Raw genomic sequence first — 6,000 nt, forward strand, 5'->3', positions numbered from 1 at the left:
CAACTGGTTTGATTTTTTGATTATTTTTTTTTATTTTTTTTTGAGTAAATGCGATTGCTAATGTGGACAATCTATCCATGGTGGCTGGACTACTGTGTGTACTGTTATTTCCTTCTTCCTTATATATTAACTATTTATTCATGAGCAAATAAATTACTAAAATGTGATGACTAAACAGAAATCTGAAGAAACTGTTGAGAAAACTGTTAATAATCTACCATTTAAAACACAATATTATTATTTTTGATTTTGAGTGAAATTGAGTAAATATAGTGCTAAATAAGAGTTTATAAAAAAAATTAGCAATTTTTATGTTTGCTATTTATTAAATTAAATTGTGTGATATATCAGCATTGTCTTGGCCAATCGGCAACCCTGCTCTCTGGATATCGGCATCTACCATTAAAAAAACAAAACATTGGTCGACCACAAATGTAAACACCTTTACCAGCTTATCAAACGTGCGCATGCCAGTTGACGTCAAATGCAGATTTTTGGTAGTTTTCAGCATATTGGTGTGCATGTAATCACACTCAGAGTGAAAACCAATGAAAACAAAACTAAATTGAAAAGGACAAATAAAAAAAATGTATTCAAAAAATGAATTCAAAACTTAAATAACCCTGATTTACACATGATAATGAACACATGAAATGGCACTGAACAGGTGGGAAAGAAAAATATATATATATATTTTCTAGAAAACATATCATGTAACTGACCAGACAGCTGTTGGAAATGCAGACAAAATGTGTGTGTGTGTGTGTGTGTGTGTGTGTGTGTGCAACTCTACACTTTCACACAGACACACCTACCCTTTCTCTCTCTCTCTGCCTCTCTCAGATACACAGTTCATATACGCACTGTGTCTAACCATTCTTAAGATGTTTTCCTCTGTGGGATGATATTTTAAAGTTTGTGCATTAGCAGATCATAAAAACATCACTTTACTGAGCAGTCCCAAAATGATCAAAAAGTGTAGGAAAAAGTGTATTAACACAAAACACTGTCGTATTAACATGTGATAAAACAGAATATTGGCCGAGCTGGTTAACCAGATGATTTTGTCTATTTTGACCATAAACTTCCTCACTTGATTAAGAATATAGTTCATCCAAAAACTGCTGTCTTTTTTCCATGGGACACAAAAGGATATGTTAGGCAGAATGTCCAAGCTGCTCTTTTCTATGCAATAAAAGTGAATACAAGGGGTTATCAAACTCCAAAAAGAACAAAACACCACCATAAAAGTAGTCTGTTTATCTGATGTGCTATATTTAATGTTTTCTGAAGATGTATGATATTGTGTAGCTTTGTATGAGCAAAAGACCCAAATTTAAGCCATTATTCACTGCTGCCTAGACAATCTTGCTTAACACCAATGGTCACTTTTCACTTGCGTTGTATGGAAAAGTCTTAGAGCAGCTTAGACATTTTGTAAAATAACTTATTTGAATGTTCAATGGAAGAAAAGTAAGAAAAATGTGGTTGGAACAATTTTGGGTGTACTATTCCTTTAACAGCAGTGTTAGCTCCCCGTGAGACAGTTCCAAAATGAACAGGCAGCCTTATCAATTCTTTAGCTAATTTTGTAAAAACTGTGTAAAATAAGCATTTGCCATTTTTAACCATCTTATTTCCCATCATTGAATTGCATTATGAAAATATAAGCATTATATTTGGCATTCGGCCAGCCTGCTCTCTAAATATCAGTATTAGCCACTGAAAATATAACATTAACAGCACCCTTGTTTCTTAAAAGGCTTCATTTCTCGAGTGTTTTCAAAAGTGGATCACAGAATTTCTCCACAGACACTTCAAACAGATTCTGATGGATGCCCACACCACCTCACCCACACAAACATGTGCAAAACCATATCAAATCTGACCTGAAGTTGGCGATGAGTGATGTACTGACAGTCAGCGTTAAAGAAACTGAAATTATACAAATGTTCCTTTACTTTCATTATAAAGGTTTGGCATGTCTTTTAAGCAACAATGTAAAGCCTTTATTACTTATGAAAGGTCATGCATGCACTCTATGCGGTTTTAGGGTGTGTATGCATGCATATGTTTGACTGTGTGTATATCTGTTTGTTAAAAAGTGTGCATATTGTACGTGCATGCAAAGGCTATATGTGTGTGTGTCTCTAGTTGACCCTGTATCACTCTGTATTCGCCTAATGCAGGGCAGTGTCGCAGTTCACAGTGTGTGCATCCCATTGATGTGCGGAGCACGCCAGTATCATCCGAGCGCAAAGCTGTGTGAAGCCAATCTTATGGGGATGGAGAGAAAAAAGTGAATTCAGCACATTAATAAGTGGATCACACACACCCACACACACACTACACATGGTGTGTGGTGTGTAACGTGTGTGTGTGCTCCATGTATTTTAATTAAAAGATGCACTGAGCCCCTGGAGAATTCATAGAGAGACATCCACACACACACACACTGTACAGAGGCAGCCTGTAAATTTACAGCCCTTTCGTTTATGCTTCGGGACCTCTCGAGCTCCCCGCCACATAAAAAGCGACTCCTTCTCATTGCAACATGCATACATTAATATCTTCCACACCTCCAAACTTTCCCTCCCCATTGCACGTCTCCATGTCCCCTATGCACCAACAACCCACCCCTGTGACAACTCAAGTCGGGTTGCTACCGTATCCCTGGTTCCCGTTATGCATCGCACGTCTAATCAACAGATCAACGTTGTATCACAGTTCAGCCCAACGGTGCATTGCACAAGGGTCTCAATACCCAAAATGCATTCAAATGTCCAATGCAATGCATGCCTTTGCTGTGGTGTAACCTGCTCCAACATTTCTTGCAATCTTCCCCCGCCAGCTATCCATCCAACTTTCACTCTCAAAAGCAGTGAGTTAATCAATGATCACATTGCATACAACTTAATTCTACGTACCTATCCTTGTGTGTAATAAATCCGTTTGAGAGAGCGATGCACGTCCGCGCGCTACTTTGGCATATCCATGAGAAGTTCCTGCGAGCGCTTGTTTCCGACCGCACATCGGTAGTCCGACCGTCTTGCAGAGACTCCTGCAACAGCAATGTGCTCCCGTATACACACACAAACACACTCTCGGCGTGGGACCAGGGAAGCGCGTGCACGGCGGGGGGAAGAACGACTCCTGCGGGCGCGAGCATAGCGCAGCCTACCGGACGAGAACCTGCGCGAACATGACACACACGCACCAAGAGCATTCATACATGCCCACAAATATTGGCATGATGATATATTTATAAGGGTAAATAATTACTATGCATTTATTAAATAATTTTAAACATTATGTAGTACAATATATTATATAGAATAGCACATGTATAGGTATTTCTTTTTATTAAATATAGCATATAATAAAATAGATTAAGTCTATTATTTTTGTGCTGTTTGTATGTTATAAATATTTACTATTTTAGATTTTAGTTTGAGTTTTTACTCTCTTGCACACAGTCGTAATTAAGGTACAACCATTGGAAAATGACTGTGGTTCCTTAGGTAGGAGGTCCTTCCTCTTGACTTCATACAGATATGTGACCTTGAGCTAATCCAAAAAGTACTTAAAAGTAATCTGATTACATTACTCTAATATTATGATAATTTGATTACGTTACTGATTACATTTTTACAAAGTAATCTGTATTTTGTAACATATTACATTTTAAAAGTATCCCTCCTAACCCTGTTGAGTGGACTCATTAACCGAATATGCCCCATTCACTCAACGAGTCGCTGTTTAGTAAATCAGTTGGGCAAATTATATAATGATTCATCCATCTTCAGGCATAATGATGTCACATGCAGAAAAGGACAGTGAAAGAACCTGAAGAAATCATTTGGTGAAGGTTTCAAAAGATTTGTGTCACCAGGATTAATCACAATCTCTTTCGTAAGAGTTCACCAAACTTGAACTATCGTGTGGAAGACTCTGCATTCGCAATTTTGGATATGTGTATAGAACACTATACAGAGTCTAGTGGGGCGCACTGCTATTTTGTAGCCAATTAGATACATGGGTTTGCAGACAGATCAGATAGGCTGCCATGTTCATGGAGTGGTGGTGGCGCACAGGTCACAGGTTCTAACCCAGCAACCACCATTGCGTCCTTGAGCAAGGCACTTAACTCCAGGTTGTTCTGGGGGGATTGTCCCTGTAGTAATTGCACTGTAAGTCGCTTTGGATAAAAGTGTCTGCCAAATGCATAAATGTAAATGTATGTTTTTAGAGGGTGGGGATAAAGTTAGCAGCAAAATGGCTGAAATCAATTATTGAAATCACACATGAAATCATAACATGATGCTACTTTTATTTCATACCTCCCAGTATGTATTATTCTAACATTTTATTATTATGCTAAACTTCAGTCTTTATCTGTACCATACTACGTTTGTCAGATTAATTTTGTATGCCCAAAAAATTTATAGTTTATGTTGATTAATAAAGATGTGTTGTTCTTGCATTGTATTCTATTTGTGAACGCATTGACTTTGCTGTAGCAGGTGATATAATGGTCAGCACTGCATAAGTGCCCCACATGATAACAAGTTCTCCAGTCGTCAAGTGTCAATGTGATGATAATGGGCAGTTATGGGGTCTTATAGAAAGGCACAGCCGTGTAATTAATCTAGCCATGATATGATGCACAAATCGATTTCCACTTTACACCCCTCACTGCATCTGGTGGGGAAGGGGTATTTTTACTGGTGTGCTGTTAGGGGGATATCCACTTATCATGCATAGCTGACATCAAACATGTGAGGTGGGTGGATGGGTGGTTGTGGGTCAGGTTTTGCTATCTTTGAGGGGAAAACACTCTGAAATAACCTTCATTTTAAGAGACCTTTAAGAGGTACTGAGGAAGAGAAGAGTTTCATTAAGGGACTAAATAATGTATTTATAATCTTCTAAAAATACCAATAGGTGTTTGTAAATGGATAGATTTAAGGTTATGGTCAGGTTTTCTACCTTTGTGGGGGGTTAGCCTTCATTGTGGGAACCTTTGAGATCACTATTAAAACAGTGTCATAAAGGGACTAAATAATATCTTAATTAAAATCTGTAAGGGTAGATTTAGGGTTAGTAATTACTAATTATCTTAAATTGAATACAATAGGGGTTAATGGAAATCACCAGTAAAATTTTAAAAAGCAAATGTGTGTACCACAAAGATTCAATTGGATCTATCCATCCATCCACACATCCATCCATCAATCCAACACACCCCTTCATCCATCCATCCATCCGTCCATCCATCTACCCACCCACTCACACATCCATCCATCCACCCATCTACCTTTCCATCCATACACCCATCCATCATCCATCCATTCTTCCTTCCAACCACCCATCCACCCATACACCCACACACCTACCAATCCATCCACCCGTCCATCCATACAGACATACAGCCACCCATCCACCCGTCTACCCACAGATCAATCCATCCATCCATGCATCCATACATCATTCATACACCCACCAACGCACCCATACATATGTACACCCATACATTCATCCATTCATACAGCCACCCATCCAAGCACCCATCCATCCATCCATCCATCTACACACCAACCTATCCACCTTTCCTCCCACCCACCCGTCCATTCATACATCCATCCATAAACCAGCCATCCACCCATCCAATGGTGGTGGTGTAGTGGGCTAAAACACATAACTGTTAATCAGAAGGTTGATGGTTCGATCCCCACAGCCACCACCATTGTGTCCTTGAGCAAGGCATTTAACTCCAGATTGCTCTAGGGGGATTGTCCCTGTAATAAGTGCACTGTAAGTTGCTTTGGATAAAAGCGTCTGCCAAATGCATAAATGTAAATGTAAGCACTCAACTATCCATCCATCCATCCATCAATACACCCTTCCAATATCCATGCTGTATATTTTCACATAATGCACTAATCCACACCTACAGCCAGATGAACATCTGTTTAATGGACTCAGAGCATCGATTACAAA

General features: G+C 39.0%; 1 protein-coding gene across 1 annotated transcript in view; it reads right to left on the reverse strand.

Moving 5' to 3' along the window:
• The window catches only part of LOC127629571 (protocadherin Fat 3-like), a 198,762-nt gene extending 195,705 nt beyond the window's left edge, over positions 1–3,057 (reverse strand). Inside the window, exon 1 of the mRNA XM_052106671.1 lies at positions 2,928–3,057. The gene's annotated coding sequence lies outside the window, so the exon portion shown is untranslated. The remainder of the gene's footprint in view (positions 1–2,927) is intronic.
• Between the last annotated feature and the right edge of the window lie 2,943 nt (positions 3,058–6,000).

Source organism: Xyrauchen texanus, chromosome 36, assembly GCF_025860055.1.
Source record: "Xyrauchen texanus isolate HMW12.3.18 chromosome 36, RBS_HiC_50CHRs, whole genome shotgun sequence".
Taxonomy (NCBI): Eukaryota; Metazoa; Chordata; class Actinopteri; order Cypriniformes; family Catostomidae; genus Xyrauchen; species Xyrauchen texanus.